Source organism: Mus pahari, chromosome 3 (genome assembly GCF_900095145.1).
Source record: "Mus pahari chromosome 3, PAHARI_EIJ_v1.1, whole genome shotgun sequence".
Taxonomy (NCBI): domain Eukaryota; kingdom Metazoa; phylum Chordata; class Mammalia; order Rodentia; family Muridae; genus Mus; species Mus pahari.
In genome coordinates this window covers 44,187,716-44,203,196 of record NC_034592.1, presented here as the reverse complement: position 1 = coordinate 44,203,196, position 15,481 = coordinate 44,187,716, and positions in this window count along the sequence as shown.

Below are 15,481 nucleotides of genomic sequence, written 5' to 3'. Positions count from 1 at the left end.
TAGAGGAGCTAGAGAAAGTACCCAAGGAGCTGAAGGGGGCTGCAACCCTATAGGTGGAACAACAATATGAACTAACCAGCACCCCCAGAGCTCGTGTCTCTAGCTGCAATGTAGCAGAAGATGGTCTAGTCAGTCATCATTGGGAAGAGAGCCCCCTTGGTCTTACAAACTTTATATGCCCCAGTACAAGGGAACACCAGGGTCAAGAAGAGGGGGTGGGTGGGTAGGGGAGCAGGGGGGAGGAGGGTATAGGGGACTTTGGTGATAGCATTTAAAATGTAAATGAACTAAATACCTAATAAAAATTGAAAAAAAAAAGAACTAAGACCTTTTGATTTTAAAAGACATTGAAAGCCAATCATACACTAGGATAAATTATTTGTATTATGATATGACAAAGAACTTGGAGCCAAGGATATATGAAAACCATAATTCAGTGTGAAGAAAGAAAACAAGCTTTAACAATTGGTAGAAAACAAAAGTTTCAGTGGAGGACCCTAAACAACTATTAAACTTGTGAAGAAATGATTGCCATTACTAGTCACTAGGGAATTACACACTACAATTAAATTACACAACAGTACAGTTTGCTAACGTGGTTGAAATTTAAATTAATGACTACTTTAGAAATTTGGAGCAACTAGAACTTTCAGGAACTACTCTGAAGAACGCAAAATGGCACAGTCACTTTGAAGTCATTTTTGTCAAGTTAAATTTGCATTTATCATAATGCAGTATTTTCACTCCTAAGTATTTATTCCTAGGAGAAATGAAACATATGTCTACATAAAGACTGGTTTAAAAAATTCACAGCAGCTTGATTCATTATAGTCTAAGCCTAGAGACAATCCAAGTGTCGATCCACAGTTTGTATGTGGATAAACAAACTGTGTGCTAGCCTTACAGTGAAGTGCCACTCAGTAGTAAGATGCAATAAACTACTGAAATGAAACACAGATGAATCTCTAAAGCATGATTCTGAGTAGAGAAGGCCAAATATAAAAGAGTGCCCACCGTATGAATCCATATATACAGAATTCTATAGGCAGAAGGCAAAGACAAGGTTGCCAGGGTTGGGAATTAGCACAGCACCTGTTACCTTTCTGAGATGATAGAAGTACCCTGGGCCATGATTGTAGTTGAGTATGCACAGATGCATAGATTTATCAAACTTAATCAGTTTTGAACATTTAAAAATGAGAGCATTTTTTTTTTTTTATATGTGGACTGCATCTCATAAAGTTAAAATGGTAAAAGGTACTTAATGGTACCTATATAGTTTGGTGTCTTGTCTCCTACCAGTACCACTTTGAAAACACTAGCTGTGTAGTCACACATTCTTAGCTACTATGATAGTATTTGGCAGGCTGTATATAAACAGTAAATGTCAGATGAGCAAAATACACAAATATTTGAATAAATGATACAGAATATTGTCAGAAAGCATATAAGCCATTTAAAAGTAAAGACGGGACCAGTGAGATTGTTTAGGATAAAGGCATTTAATACTCTATTATGCATGCATGATGACCTACATTTAATTCCCAGAACTCATGGAAAGGTAGAAAAAGAGAAATTACTCCATCAAATTGTCATCTGACCTCTGCACAGGCACTGCAGCACACACACAAACACACACACACACACACACACACACACACACACATACACACACACATACACACACATACAAATGTCAAAAACATTTAATGATAATAGATTTTTCAAGAGAAAATATATTGGTATTGGCGTTATTCTAGAACTACTCGCTGTTTGAACCTACCATGACATGATTCCTGATAGTCCACCTTTGAAACAACTAATTTTGCATATGGGATTTCTAGCAATCTGGAGTTGGAGGCAGGACGATCAGAAGCTCAAAGCCAGCAGCAGCTACACTGTGAGTGCAAACCTCAGACTAAGTGACATTAGATCCTGCCACCAAAAAACACAAAAATAAAAAGTAAAAAATGACAAAAAAATTATTCTGGACAGAAGGAATGGCTTCCCCAAAATTCCACATTTTCATTTTTAAATCCAGGTATATCTGGGGGGGATTAAATAAGCAAATCATTATCACCAGTCAATAACAATACTTGAGTTGTACTTAAATTTCTACCAAGTAGAGATCAGAAGAGACAAAAGGTTCACCCTTCTGATGTGAGAAAGAGAGGAAAGAGAAACTTTATGAGGGGTGCTGGTGGGAAACATTAGTCTGGGTAGTGGGTCTTGGATAACCTAAAAGATGACAAGTTCTGTGTTTGCATAGTTGGTGATGTGTTGAAAGGAACATAAGTAGTACCAAAGGGAATGAGGAAATATCTTGTGATCCTTTTTAATTTCTCCCCTAGAACAAGCTATAGACTGAGTCAGTCTGTCTCTTGGAACATTCCAGAAGACGATTCTCTGGGACAATGGCCAACACAAGAGCCATCTGTTTGGGAAGTTAGAACGTGAATGCTTCTCAAACTCTTCTTTCTTTTCTCCCCAAACCCCACTTCCAAACTGGCACAGGCTCTTGACACCTCCATGAGATTCGGTTAAATTGATAATAAATTGTGCAGGAACTTAATTGACACTAAGCAAGTAAAATAAGCATCGCATTTTGGAAGATATATCTTTTCTTCCAGAATGCCCAGACCAATTGGAAAGCACAAAGATGGAAGATTTAATGCAGTTACAACTTTGGATGGAGTGGCTGAGAAAATGCATCAAATCACACTTCACATTCTTCCCCAAAGACATCAGAAAGCCACATTCCTAAGCGTTGTGGCAGTTGGGCAGAGCCTTGCACCAGTTCTGGAGATTTGGCTGTGTGTTGCTGGCTTGGCAAAGACAACGAAAGGCCCTTTCACAATTTGTTCATCGTCCCCTCTTGCCTCCTTTGATTACTGCCGAAGCTGACTAAATAGTGGAGGTGCTCTCTGTTTGGGACTTGGGAGACTCTACCATGAAGACAAACAGGAAAGGCGTAAGTAGCTTTGGATGTGTAAAATCTCTGTGGTCTCGCTTAATTTCACCTATAGTAACTGAGAACAGCTAGTAGATATTTTCCTCAAAATAATTACTGTTTTTAAAAGGCCTCCATTGCAATCAAAGTACAAGAAAACAAAACCAAAAAAAAAAAAAACAACCAAAAACAAAAACAAACAAACAAAAAAAACCTTCTGCCTTAGAAAAATAATAACAGGAGTTTTTGCAATGACCCTCGCACTGATGCACTTAAAATAACATTGGCTTCATGTCTTTAAATTTCCAGTGTGCTTTCAGCTGGGTCGAGCTGGTAGCCAGGTTCATTGGACATTGGCTGTGGAATTCGAGTTGTAGAGGAAGATTGAAGTCGTGACAGGTCCAGAAATGATGACCAATTCCAGTTCACTGGCATTTTTAAAAATCTTTCAAATCTTATTCTTTCATGGGCAGAATGACTTGTGTCCTGGCCACATACAGAGGCATTGTTTTGTTGGTCATACACTTCATGTTAAGGCTTTAAAAGCCACCAGCTGTGAAAACTACATAAATGGATTCTAAAATGTCTGACCTCACCTGTTAAGGCTCATGCCCAAAGCAGCTAGTGTCAACTCATCATGTAAATACTCAATTTGTACAATTATCAGTCTGGAAAAAAACTGTCAATGTATTCTTATGTATTTTCAATATCATGGAAAGTTTTCAAAAGCTTGCTAGCATAGTGGAATTAGAAGCACAAATACAGTATCTTTGAGACATAGGAAGTGTATCTCATGAAAGTACAGTAAGGCTGGCTCCCTGTATAACTTACTCTACGACCATGTATGGGGTAGGGAAGGTGTGCGCCATTCAACTATTCTCAATCTTTTCAAACCTGTGTTAACTCAGTGAGATGTTTTATATTGTGATTCTGCATGAAACATTTATAAAATACTGCATTCAAGGAGATTTTTCATGAAGTAGCTATGAAAATATTTATTTTTTCCAAAATAATATTTTAATTCCATAATACAGGTACCAAAAAAACGTCTAAGAAGAAGGTAAATAACTTAAATTTTCAGAGAAAAACACACATACAGTCTCTGTTACTTAGTCTTATATATTTTGTATATATGCAAAAGCGATAAAGATACAGAATACATTGGTAGCCCCATCATACAAAAGCTGGCCTTGACTCACATTAGACTTATTGTTCCATCTTCCTGTTATATTTTGCTTTATTAGAAAATATGTATGTGTGTATGTATGTATTGTATACACATGTATAGTTACTATATATATATATATATATGTATATCTGTTGTTAGGGTAGGTGCCCCCTAGGGAGCTACAGGGAACAGAAGGCTAATAGTTGCTAGTACAAAAAGTAAAATAATAAAATAAAATGAAATAATCTCCGCACCCCATGTTAAGCAAAACTCCTGCTATAGTCAGACAGAGGGGGACTTATTCCTGCCTCAGCCTCCAAGACTTGTAACTGCTAGGACCTGCTGCTCCAGAGACTTCCCAGACCTGCTGGACAAGAATTGCTGCTACCCTGCTGTTCCTGTCATTGGCCTTCAGACTTGCTCTCAGAGGGCACCAAAGAATTCTGGAAGCTTTAGAAACAGTTTTCAGCAACACCCACTGCAACACAGGAGTTCACATCATTTTTACATAAACCCCACATGGCAATCTGTTGAGTGTTTTATCCAATTTAGGGTTGTTAATCCCATACTGGCAGTCAAGCACCTCGTATTTTCACTCTACTGTTTTGCCCCCTTCCTTCATGGAAGCATGTGGAACAAGAGCTCAGTCGAAGGTCAAAGACAGTCTCCAACAACCATGTCACTGTGACTGCAAGAATCTAGTAAAATCCAATTTTTAAATCCATAGAAGGATTTGTCTTTCCCTTCAAATGGCTTCGATATAAAAATACTTTAGAAAAATTATTCCTGAGGCTGTGAATAGAGGACAGTATGGGATCACTTATTTCATGTCATTGAGCTTGAGTATCTGGAGAACTAAGTAGAGGCTATGAGTCTCTGAAGAAAGGTATTTCCCATTACCACAAACAGGAAAAGGGAGGAAGGTATGTGCATACTCATACATATGTGTGTGTGTGTTTGTGTGTACATTGCATTTTAACTTTGTGTTTATTAAGGAAAGTTGTCAGCTCAAAAACAAAAGTAACTGGTGGGGCAGGGAATGTACATTAGTGCCGCAAGACCGTGGATTGATCCCTAGCACCACTCAAAAAGAGGAAACATTTTATTATTTGTTTGTTTGTACTTTATTTCTTGAGGTTTCATTTTGTTTTGTTTTTCAAACAGGCTCTCCCTACAGCCTTGGCTACAAAACCCTTCAGCTCCTTGGGTCATTTCCCTATTTCCTCCATTAGGGACACTGTGCTCAGTCCAATGGTTGGCTGGCAGCACCCACCTCTGTATTTGTCAGGCACTGGTAGAGCCCCTCAGAAGACAGCCATATCAGGCTCCTGTCAACAAGCACTTCTTGGCATCCCCAATAGTGTCTGGGTTTGATGACTGTATATGGGATGGATTCCCCAGGTAGGGCAGTCTCTGGATGGGCTTGTCTTCAGTCTCTGCTCCACTCTTTGTCTCTGTAACCCCTCCCATGTGTATTTTATTCCACTTTCTAAGGAGGACGGAAGTATCCACACTTTGGTCTTCCTTCTTCTTGAGCTTCATGTGGTCTGTGAATTATATATTAGGTATTCCCAGCTTCTGGGCTAATATTCACTTATCAGTGAGTAAATCCCATGTATGTTCTTTTAGGATTATGTTACCTCACTCAGGATAATATTTTATAGTTCCATCCATTTGCCTAAGAATTTCATAAATTCATTGATTTTAATAGCTGAGTAATACTCAATTGTGTAAGTGTACTACATTTTCTGTGTCAATTCCTCTGTTGAGGGACATCTGGTTCAGCTCCTGGCTATTGTGAACACAGTGGGTATATGCCCAGTAGTTGTATTGCTGGGTCCTCAGGTAGTAGTACTATGTTCAATTTTCTGAGGAACAACCAAACTGATTTCCAGAGGGGTTGTACCAGATTGCAATCCCACCAGCAATGGAAGAGTGTTCCCCTTTCTCCACATCTTCGCCAGCATCTTCTGTCACCTAAATTTTTGATCTTAGTCATTCTGACTGGTGTGAGGTGATTTGCATTTCTCTGATGACTACAGATGTTGAACGCTTTTTTAGGTGCTTCTCAACCATTTGATATTCCTCAGTTGAGAATTCTTTGTTTAGCTCTGTACCCCATTTTTAATGGGGTTATTTGATTCTCTGGAATCTAACTTCTTGAGTTCTTTGTATACATTGGATATTAGCCCTCTATTGGATGTAGGGTTCGTAAAGATCTTTTCCCAATCTGTTGGTTGCCTTTTTGTCCTATTGACAGTGTCCTTTGCCTTACAGAAGCTTTGCAATTTTATGATGTCCCATTTCTCAATTCTTGATCTTAGAGTATAAGCTATTGGTGTTCAGTTTAGGAAATTTTCCCCTGTGCCCAAGTTGTCAAGGCTCCTCTGCACTTTCTTTTCTATTAGTTTCAGTGTATCTGGTTTTATGTAGAGGTCCTTGATCCACTTGGACTTGAGCTTTGTATAAGGAGATAAGAATGGAACAATTGGCATTCTTCTACNTGCTAACCACCAGTTGAACCAGCACCATTTGTTGAAAATGCTGTCTTTTTCCACTGGATGGTTTCAGGTCCTTTCTCCAAGGTCAAGCGACCATAATTGTGTGGGTTCATTTCTGTGTCTTCAATTCTAATCCACTGATTTACCTGCCTGTCACTGTACCAAAACCATGCAGTTTTTATCACTATTGCTTGGTAGTACAGCTTGAGGTCAGGGATGGTGATTCCACCAGAAATTCTTTTATTGTTGAGAATAGATTTTTGCTATCCTTGCATTTTTGTTATTCCAGATCAATTTGCAAATAGCTCTTACTAAAACCATGAAGAATTGAGTTGGAATTTTGATGGGCATTGCATTGAATCTGTAGATTGCTGTTGATGAGATGGCCATTTTTACTATATTAATCCTGCTAATCCATGAGCATGGGAGATCTTTCCATCTTCTGAGATCTTCGATTTCTTTCTTCAGAGACTTGACATTCTTATCATTTAAATCTTTCACTTGCTTAGTTAGAGTCACACCAAGGTATTTTATATTATTTGTGACTGTTGTGAAGGGTGTTGTTTCCCTAATTTCTTTCTCAGCCTGGTTTCCTTTGAGTAGAAGGCCATTAATTTGTTTGAATTAAATTTATAACCAGCTAATTTGCTGAAGTTGTTTATCAGGTTTAGGAGTTCTCTGGTTGAAATTTTGGGATCACCTAAGTATATGTCATATAAAAAATCACAAGTAGTGATATTTTAACTTCTTCCTTTCCAATTTCTAACCCTTTCATCTCCTTTTGTTGTATAATTGCTCTGGCTAGTACTTTGAGTACTATATTGAATAGGTATGGAGAGAGTGGGCAGCCTTGTCTAGTCCCTGATTTTATGGGATTGCTTTAAGTTTCTCTCCACTTAGGTTCATGTTGCTACTAGTTTGCTGTATATTGCTTTTACTACATTTAGGTATGGGCCTTGAATTCTTGATCTTTCCAAGACTTTTATCATGAATGGGTGTTGGATTTTGTCAAATGCTTTCTCAACATCTAATTAAATGATCATATTTTTTTTTTCCTTTGAGTTTGTTTATATAGTGAATTACATTGATGGGTTTCCATATATTGAACCATCCCTGCATCTCTGGGATGAAGCCTACTTGATCATGATAGATGATTGTTTTGATGTGTTCTTGGATTCAGTTTTTGAGAATTTTATTCAGTATTTTTGCATTGATATTCATCAGGAAAATTGGTCTGAAGGGCTCTTTCTTTGTTGGGTCAGAGTAATTGTGGCTTCATAGAAAGAGCTGGGTAGAGTTCCTTCTATTTCTATTTTGTGGAATAGTTTGAGGAATATTGGTATTAGGTATTCTTTGAATGTCAGATAGAACTCATCCAGTCCTGGGCTTTTTTGGTTGGGAGACTATTAATGACTGTATATATTTATTTAGGGGATATGGGACAGTTTAAATTGTTTATCTGATCCTTTTTTAACTTTGGTACCTGGTATCTGTCTAGAAAATTGTCCATTTCATTCAGATTTTCCAGGTTTGTTGAGCTTTTGTAGTAGCATCTGATGATTTTTTTAATTTCCTATGTTTCTGTTGTTATATGTACCTTTTCATTTCTGATTTTGTTAATTTGGGTACTGTCACTGTGTCCTCTGGTTAGTCTGGCTAAGGGTTTATCTATCTTGTTGATATTCTCAAAGAAAATCCTGGTTTTGTTTATTCTTTGTTCAGTTCCTTTTGTTTCTACTTGGTTGATTTCAGCCCTGAGTTTGATTATTTCCTGCTGTCTACTCCTTTTTGGTATATTTGCTTCTTTTGTTCTAGAGCTTCCAGGTGTGTTAGCTATGCTCTTTCCAGATTCTTTCTGGAGGCAATCCAGCTATGAGTTTTCCTCTTTGCACTGCTTTCATTGTGTCCCATAATTTTGGGTATGTTGTATCTATTTCATTAAATTCTAAAAAGTCTTTAATGTCTTTCTTTCTTTCTTTCTTTCTTTCTTTCTTTCTTTCTTTCTTTCTTTCTTTCTTTCTTTCTTTCTTCCTTAACCAAGTTATCATTGAGTAGAGCATTGTTCAGCTTTTATGTGTATGTAGGCTTTCTATTGTTTTCCTTGCTATTGAAGACCAGCCTTAATCCATAGTGATCTGATAGGAGGTGAGGGATTATTTCAATCTTCTTATATCTGTTGAGGTCTGATTTGTGACTGATTATATGGTCATTTTGGAAAAGCTACCATGTGATGCCCAGAAGAAGATATAATCTTTCGATTTAGGATCAAATGTTCAATAGATATCTTTTAAATCCACTTTTTACAAAACTTCTGTTAGTTTTACTGTGTCTCTGTTTAGTTTCTGTTTCTATGATCTGTCCATTGATGTGAGTGGAATGTCGAAGTCCTCCACAACTATTGTGTGCAGTTAAATGTGTGCTTTTAGCTTTAGTAAAGTTTCTTTTGTGAATGTGAGTGCCCTTGCTTTTGGAGCATAGATGGTTAGAACTGAGAGTTCTTCTTGGTAGATTTTTCCTTTTATGTGTATGAAGTGTCCTTCCTTATCTTTTTGAAGACTTTTGGTTGAAAGTTGATTTTATCCAATATTAGAATAACTACTCCAGCTTGTTTCTTGGAACTATTTGCTTGGAAAATTTTTTTCCAGCCCTTTACTCTGGGGTAGTGTTTGTCTTTGATACTGAGGTGTGTTTCCTGTATGTAGCAAAATTCTGGGTTCTGTTTATTTATCCAGTCTGTTAGTCATGTATCTATGTCATTTTATTGGAGAATTTAGCCCACTGATGTTAAGAGACACTAAGGAAGAGTGATCATTGCTCCCTGTTATTATTGATGTTATTTTTATGTTTGTGTGGTTATCTTCTTTTGGCTTTGTTGAAAAATTACTTTCTTGCTTTTTCTAGGTTGTATTTTCCCTCCTTGTGCTGGTGTTTTTCCATCTATTATCCTTTGTAGAGCTGGATTTGTGGAAAGATATTTTGTAAATTTGGTTTTGTCATGCAATATCTTGGTTTCTCCATCTATGGTAATTGAGAGTTTTGCTGGGTATCGTAGTCTGGGTTGGCATTTGCGTTCTCTTTTGCTCTGTATGAGATCTGCCTAGGATCTTCTAGCTTTCATATCTCTGATGAGAAGTCTCGTGTAATTTTGATAGGTCTGCCTTTATATGTTACTTGACCTTTTCCCCTTACTGCCTTTAATATTCTTTCTTTGTTCTGTGCATTTTGTGTTTTGCTTATTATGTAACAGGAGGAATTTCTTTTCTGATCCAATCTATTTGGAGTTCTGTAGGCTTCTTTTATGTTCATGGGCATCTCTTTCTTTAGGCTAGGGAAGTTTTCTTCTATAATTTTGTTGAAGATAATTACTGTCCCTTTAAGTTGGGAATCTTCACTCTCTTCTATACATATTATTCTTGTGTTTGGTCTTCTCATTGTGTCCTCGATTTCCCAGATGTTTTGGGTTAGGAGCTTTATGCATTTTGCATTTTCTTTGACTGTTGTGTCAATGTTTTCTATGGCATCTTCTGCACCTGAAATTCTCTCTTCTATCTCTTATATTCTGTTGGTGATGCTTGCATTTATTATTCCTGGTCTCTTTTCTAGGTTTTCAATCTCCAGGTTTGTCTCCCTTTGTGCTTTCTTTATTGTTTCTATTTCCATTTTTAGATCTTGAATGGTTTTGTTCAATTCCTTCACCTGTTTGGTTGTGTTTTCCTTTAATACTTTAATGGATTTTTGTGTTTCCTCTTTAAAGTCTTCTATCTGTTTTACTGTGTTCTGTATTTCTTTAAAGGAGGTTTTGTGTGTGTGTGTGTGTGTGTGTGTGTGTGTGGTTTTTTGGGACAGGGTTTCTCTGTATAGCCCTGGCTGTCCTGGAACTCACTTTGTAGACCACGTTGGCCTCGAACTCAGAAATCCGCCTGCCTCTGTACCCTTGAAGTGAGATATATATATATATATATATATATATATATATATATATATATATATATATATATATATATATATATATATATAAGTACTACACAGAAAATTGAAGTGAGATATATATATATATATATATATATATATATATATATATATATATATATATATATATCACATTATATATATATATAATGTTTTCTTTTTTTTTTTTTTTTTACTTAAACAAGAACTGGACAATAACACCAGTTGACATCCCAGTGGGGATGGAGGAAATCTCACAAGAACCCACACCTAGATCAAGAGCTCCATAGAGTTGATGGCTGCTAAGAGAGGGGGAAACTGTGGAGAAATTTTAATACAGCAGCATGTCTGCTCTGTCAGGGGATCACATCTGAAGATAAGATCCAGTTGGGATGCAGACACATCACACACCTTTAATCCCCCTGGCTGGAATACAGACATGCGTTTAGTATACACCTTTAATCCCAAACAATGACATCTAATTTCTAATTGAGGGGCAGACAAAGTGACGAATCGCAGAAAGATTTGATAGAATGAGTCAGAGATAGGATATGCACAACTCTCAAGAGAACAGCACAGGAAAGAGAGGCTAATGAAGAGAAGCGAGAGAGTGATAGTTGAGTTCAGTCAGTGTGTTCATTTCAGATGAGAGCCGAACAATTCAGGTGAGCACAGTTGAGCTCAATTAAGAACAGAGTCATTGATGTCATAGCAGTTCAGTTCATGGGGTTCAGAGGTAGTCTTTTCACGAAGAAGAACAATTTAGTCTTCTCATTGTGTCAGAATTTAGTCAGAAGCTGAGAGATGCCAGATTAAATCTGTTAGCTTGGAAAAGAGTTTGAGCTAGAACAGCTGAGTTAAACCAGCTAGCCAGATATTCAGAAATTCAGCCAAAGTTCAGAAAGCACAAGAAAAGGTGAGCTTATTCAGCAGTAAGCCTCCAACACAATTACAGCTGATGAATTTTACTGGAAGAGTCTGCTCCAGGTGATTAGCACCATAAAAGTTTGTCCAGTCCCAAGTAGTCAGCCCTAATCACATACACATATGTGTAACACTAAATAGATTCAGCATGTAGGAGTATTTTGGGGGTAGAGATAATAATAATTAAAGGAAACGATGTCATGAGTTTTAAAGGAATATGGGAAATACAGGAGGAATTGGAGCCTGGAGTTTGTGGAATGGAAACAATGTAAATACAATAGTCATGTACAAAATTCTCAAAAATAAAAATGCAAATGAGATTGTCCCATACCTACATTGTCTGTGCTATTTCTATAATTCTAGATTTTTGTACTTTGAAATTTGAGAAAATTACTTGGTTTCCCATGATGGGGAGTTTTGTATTGAGCCAAAGCTGCTCCACTCACTTCTAGTTTATCCATGAGTAATAATTCTTGAAGTTTATTAGGTCATTCATACATTTCAAACTGAAATTCCGTATTTTGGTTTCATGACAGTGGTCTGATAAGTACCGCCCCTTCTCCCCTAGACACATGCACATCCTAAACGCACATCCCCTAGAACCAGAATAAAATCTCACTTTCTTTAAACTGCTTCCTGGGGAGTTCAGGCTTTGTTATGTGACTTGCTTTAGGGTATTAATTAGGGGAGGGAGGGATGAGGAGCCATTATTCCACCCCCACATAGTGTCCCTCATCCCTGGCTTTCTTGGATCACACACTGTAATAAAACATATATCTGCCTTCTCCATTGATCAGTTTCCTTCTGTATAGAAGGTTTGCAAACTGTCCTAAATAACGGGCTTCCCTGGGGGCCACTTTTCCTGTTTGGTTGAAATCATGTCAAAGGTGAGTCATAGGCTCTTTACCCTACTTGGGCAGCTTTTTATTCTGGCAATTCTCTTCCAAGATAGACAGTAAGAGCCAGAGGCCATGTGAAATCAAACAGAGTATATCTGGATGCCTTCCTCAGAGTTTGAGAGATTCTTTCCTCTTCTTTATACCTGTGTACACTCGGAGTTGTTCACCAGGTATTTCTTTCATAAAGGGAGTTAAGCTGGTTTTTATGAAAGTGAACTACATTTTACAATTTATGAAACTTGAGTCTGTGCTGGGATAGCCTTGTCTCTAGGGCAACAAGGGAATTTTTAGGTTTCCATTAACATAGAGAAGCAATAATCTGAGGCCAGGGTTGGAAATCCCTAGGCCAGGTTACATCACTCTGTTAGATGACATATAGCACAAGCCCTTGAGATATTTTAATGTGTCCGTAGCCATCATTAACCTTATTTCTTTTATAATATAGTATGGCATCCATCATCCTACCTCGCTGACGAGCTATAGATACAAAACAGTATTGACACAGAAGGTGATTGAGAAATGAGCCCCTTTGTATTAAGCCACTGAAAATTTGGAATCATATGGTACAGCAGTTAAACTTCATCCTTCCTGACTAGTAACAAATTTGCTTTCCACCTAAATGACTACTTTGGCTGCTTCTTCTAAGGAGCAGATTTTGACAAGCTTGTTCTGAGTGTGGAAGGGGACACACACATCTGCCTATCTCAGATTCAGTTCCAGACCCCAACAATAAAGAAAATTCATAATAAGACAAGCCACACTTTTTTTTAGTACATATGAAAGGCATGCTTATACTATATTGTGCTTGGTTAAGTAAAAGCATAATACCTAAAAAACAATGTGCATATCTTAATTAAAATATCGTATTGCTAAGTTATATGATTATCTAGACTGTGAGGATAAAAGTAAAACACAAATACACTTGCTGAACACAAGGCTGTCACAAACCTTTAGCTGAAAAAGACATAGGATCTTCAAGATGCAATTAAGAGAAATACAGACAATGCTATGTCTTTATAGTGTATTACATAGTTATACATTATGACATCATTTTATTGTATGCATGCAGCAATACCAACACGATCCAGGCAAAAGAAGTACAGTATTTTTTTTATTTCGTATTGATTAAATTAATTCATTAATTTGGGGAAGAGTTTACTATCCACTTGGAGATCCCAGATGACCAGATTTGAATTTTGAAGTATTAAAACTCTTATTGGGATGACCCTGGGCATCCTGAAGTTTAATCATCAGAGGCCCCAACAGCTGTCATTAGAATAAGATACTGTCAGTCATCTTGAAAAGTGAGATAAAATTTTGACCCAAATGCTGAACAAAAACTTTATACCCAGAACAAAAGACCCGACAGAGAAAGGGATTTAGAGCTGAACACTAAGTGCTGAGGCTCCTGCTTTTACTGTAATGAGTTCTTTTTTAGGGCAATAAATCAAAATGTAAAAAGTCGTGTCATCACAAAACTAAATCCTTAATGTGCCCAATTCATTTTATTATATACTCATAGAGTCTGAAAGGATTCTATATTATATTATATACCATCTTTCCTGTCACTTTATCACATAAATAAGCCAAGTTATTACCACAACAGAATTACTTTTTACATTAATTATATAAGTATATATAATATATTATTAACTATGATTATATAATTACTATATCTGTGATGGCTTAGCAAATTATTTTGAACAGGTAGTCAAATGATAGAAACTAATATTTTATGAACGTAAAGAAATGACTCTAACCAGAGTTCTAGCAGTCTGTTTGATTGATCTTTTTTCAACAACCTACTTTGTATGAGCCTGTATTTGAGAGCATATCCTTAGGTAGATTTTTTTTTTCTGTGAATCCTTCTTCACATTACTTATACATTTCCATATTTACAAAAAAGGATAATAGCATAGTTCATAAAGTACTATTGAGCTTAGCAACTTGTACAGAACCAAGACTCCAGAAAATCTCCAAAAGATACAAGATAGCCTGTAAACTTGCAAAGAAAGAGTAAGGACAGGCAGAAGAATTGAGCTTCGAGCCACTCTACCACTCCCAAACTAGATTTTTAGATTAGATTTTACTGCAGAGAAAGAAAACAAAATGAGATGCTGAAGAGGTACTGGAGAGAGCTCAGAGGTTAAGAGTCCTTACATGCTCTTTCAGATTTCCTTTCCTACACCCACATGGCAACTCATAAGTCCAGTTCCAAGGTATCAGGTCTCTGTGGGAACTGCACAGACATGGTGCATGTACATGCATGTAGGCAAAACACTCCTACATATGAAAATAACCCAGATGTCCCACAACGTAAGAATGGATACAGGATTTGTGGCTCATTTACACAATGGAATAATATTCAGCTATTCAGAACAAGAATATCATGAGTTTTGCAGGCAAATGGATGGAACTATAAAATATCATCCTGAGTGAGGTAACTCAGGCCCAAAGTGACATGCATGGTATGTACTCACGAATAAGTGGATATTAGCCAAAAAAAAAAAAAAAAAAAAAGTACAGGATACACAAGATACAATCTGTTGAACTCAAGAAGGTTAACAAGCCAAAGGGCCCAAGTGAGGATGCTTCAATTCCACTTGTGAGAGAGAAGGAAGCAGAGGGCAAAAGGAGAGAGGGAACTGGGTGGGAGAGGGGAGGATGAGGAGCAAGGGAAAGGGGGGACATGATCAAGTATTGGCAGGGGTGGGAGACCAAGAGTGAATCACTAAAGGACAGCAGAATGAATGGAAATATACAACCTCAGGAGGTGGGAGGTGGGAGAACCCTCTAGAATGTACTAGAGACCTAGGACGTGAAAGAATCTCAAGACCAAAGGGGAGGGACCTTAGATGAAATGCCCTAGAGTGGGGAGAAGAAACTTGTAGAGTCCACCTGCTGTAGAAAGACAGGGCATCAAGTGGAGGGATGGGGTTGCCATCCCACAGTCAAAACCTGTGACCCAGAATTGTTCCAGTCTAAAAGAGCTGCAGGGGGAAAAATGGAAAAAGAGACTGAGAGAAAGGAAGTCCAGAGACTGCCCCTAATTGGGACCCATGTCAAGAGGAGGCTCTAAGGCCTGACACTA